Raw genomic sequence first — 3277 nt, 5'->3', positions numbered from 1 at the left:
CTTCTCCTCACTCCCTCTTTCTCCCTCCCTCTTTCTGCCTTTATTTTTCTCTCCTCTCCCCTTCCCCTTCCTCCCCTTCAACACCCTCTTACTCTCTCACCCTCACATCCCATTCCTTCAATTATTTTTCCTCCTCACCTTTCCCCTCCATCCCTCTCTGCCCTTGTCCCTCATTCTCCCATCTCCTTCATCCACTTCTCTCCCTCTCCATACTCCCCCCAAAATGTTCTTTACCATCTCCTGCCAACTCTCTATCACCTCATTACTCCATTTCCAACATCTTTCCCTAGCATGCTCCAATATGTGTTCCTCTCGTTTACATATTCTACATCTTCTCTTCTCCTCCTTTTCTCAGTACCTTCCCTCTTTCAACATATTCCCTAATCTAAAGCTAATTACTTTCTTTCACCTTTCATCTGACCATCCTTTTTCCAGATATTTCAGTATCCCCTTCTTCTTAACCCACACATACCCACCACCTATTTACTCTAGATATCCTCATGCTTTCCCACCTTTCTTCCTTCTGTTATTCCCTCTCTCTATTCTAATAACTCATTCTCTCTATTCTAATAACTCATTCTCATATCTTATCCTCTCCCCCTCCTACACCCTTCACACTATCATACAATTCTCTCTCTTCCTTTCCAACCTTCCCACTACTTTTCCCCTACTCCATCTTCCGAGTATCTCCTTGCTATCTCTACTCCTCTTCCTAACTGTAACCTCTCCTCAAATTTCCATGCCCTCCTCCCTGTCCTTCCTCTTAACTTCTCTCTGCCTAATTTTTCCCTTATCATATATCCAGGCGTTCTCCAGTCCAAATCCATAGTCCATCTCAAAAACTTATCCTGCAATCCTTCCAATTCCTTTCTCTCCTTCCATCCGCAAACTTCTACTCAATAACCCATTACCATCCAGAGCAATGTATCAAATAACCACAACCTTCTTTTCCAGTCCTTTCCCCACACTCCCTTTCCTATTCCCCAAACTTCCTCATTACCAGCACCATCTGCTTCCTTTTTTCCTTTATGTGCGTCCCTTGACCTCCATTTCCTTGAACTGTATATCCAAAATATTTATACTCCTTTACCTCCTCCAACCTTTTACCTTTCCACCTCAACTCTATTTTCTTTCTTCTCTCCTCATCCTTCCTGAATTTCAATACTTTAGTCTTCTCTACATTCATCTCTAATCCTTTCCTTTCTGCATATCTTTCCATCCTTGCTAACATTGCCTTTGAACCCTCTCCTTCCTCCGCTAACAATACCACGTCATCCGCATACGCCAAGGTCTACACTATTCTTCTCCTAATCTTACTCCTTCCCATCCTGCCCTTGCTATCTTCTCTTTCGAATCCGACATTAGGTTATAAAATAGTGTCGGACTTAACAGACAACCCTGCCTTAGATCCCTCGCCGTCCAAAATTCCTCCTCCACTCTCTCTCCCACCTTCACTATTAACCTTCATTCTAACTAATAACCCCTCCCTTACCCCCTTTTCCTCATCACACCTATCAATTTCCCTTTGTTTACCGAATCGAATGCTGCTCTGAAGTCAATAAACACCGCCACCTTCCCCCAGCTTTCCTCCCCAATTGTCTATTTAACATATAATTCAGAGCAAAAATATAATCCCTACCCCTCTCCTAAATCCCATTTGACTTCTCGACAGCAGTCTCTTTCCTGCCACTTCCTCTCTTTATTTTTCTGTTAACACCGCTGTATAAATCTTATACAGTGACGGAATCAACGTTACCCCTCTATAATTCGCTACCTTATCCTCCTTCCTCTTCTTCAACATTAGAACCACTATACCCTTTTTCCATTCTTCTGGCCACCCTTTCCCTCTCTATACTCTGCTACAAACCTCCCCTGTCCATTTCTCCATTTCCTCTTCTCCATATTTCCACACTTCGTTCGGCATTTTATCCCTCCCCATTACCTTCCCTCTTCTCAGATCTTTTATCACTTTCCTTACATACTCAAATTCTAACTCCTTCTCCTCTCCCTCCTTTTTCCTCTCCCCACTCCCCCTCATCACCCTTTCCTCTATTCTCCCATCAATCCCATAAAATATTCTCTTCATTCTTCCATTTTATTTTCATTTCTTTCTTCTTCATTCATCTTTACTCTTCTTTTCCTTTCCTTATTCACTAATTCCCAAACCTTTTCTTGCATCGCTTGCCTCTCTTTCCATTCTCTCCCTTTCTTCCTTTTTCTTCTTCTCACATAATTTTTTTCTTATACATCTTCTCTCTTTTTCTATATTCTTCCCTGACCCCCTCCTCTTTTCTCCATTTCCTTAATTCAGCCCTTACTCCTTTTTCTCTTCTGCATTTCTCATCCTTTTCCTTTTCCACTTTCTCTCTTCCACCCCTCCTCACTTTCCTCCAGCATTCTCTTTATCTTTCCTTTTATTTCTTCTAAATCTTGCTCCATTCCTTTCCGCTCCCCACTTATATTCCTTTCTTAAATCTCTCCCTATTCTCTTCTTAAATCTCTCTCTCTCTCTCTCTCTCTCTCTCTCTCCTCTTTATCCCATCATCCTCTATATTTCTTTATTTCCCTCCCTTTCTGTCTTTCCCCCCATCTTCCTTCCTTCCAGCCATATGATCACCGGGTGATGACGTAAATCCACTTCCTCTCCCACATCCAATCTCGCCACCTTGTCCACCATCTCCCTATCCCCCAATATATTAGGTTCGCAACTCAGTTCCCGCTGTTTGTCAATAGATGGCTCCAGCAGTAAGTGCTGGTCGATTTTGACATATCCAAAACGTCATGAACCAAGCTTAGACATATGGTAAACAAACCGCTTTGATACGTTAGTGATTTTGTTTTGGCGTCATATACTTTTGGTTGTGTGAAAATGTCTGATTTTGTGCCAAATAATCGTCATTTGCGGGAAGTGTTGATTTTTTTATTTCATTCGAAGAAAATGGCGGCTGAAGCGCATCAAGAGCCCCAAAAAGTTTACGGAGATGCTGCTCTAAGTGAAACAACGTGCCGTGATTGGTTTCGTCGCTTCAAAGACGGTGATTTCGATGTTGACGATCGTCCGCGTAAAGGAAGGCCAAAAATCTTCGAAGACGCTGAATTGGAGGCATTGCTCGATGAGGATCCGTGCCAAACGAAAGAACAGCTTGCTTCAGCATTAGGAGTTACCCGCCAAGCCATTTCCAAGCGATTGCATGCGTTGGGAATGATTCAAAAGCAAGGAACTTGGGTTCCTTATGATTTGAAGCCAAGGGACGTTGAGCGTCGTTTTTTCGCCTGT

This window comes from Odontomachus brunneus, unplaced genomic scaffold (genome assembly GCF_010583005.1).
Source record: "Odontomachus brunneus isolate Ranch 3 - 2012 unplaced genomic scaffold, Obru_v1 Obru_scaffold_315, whole genome shotgun sequence".
Lineage (NCBI taxonomy): Eukaryota > Metazoa > Arthropoda > Insecta > Hymenoptera > Formicidae > Odontomachus > Odontomachus brunneus.
The sequence above is the reverse complement of the archived record's forward strand: the minus strand, read 5'-3'. Positions refer to the sequence as shown.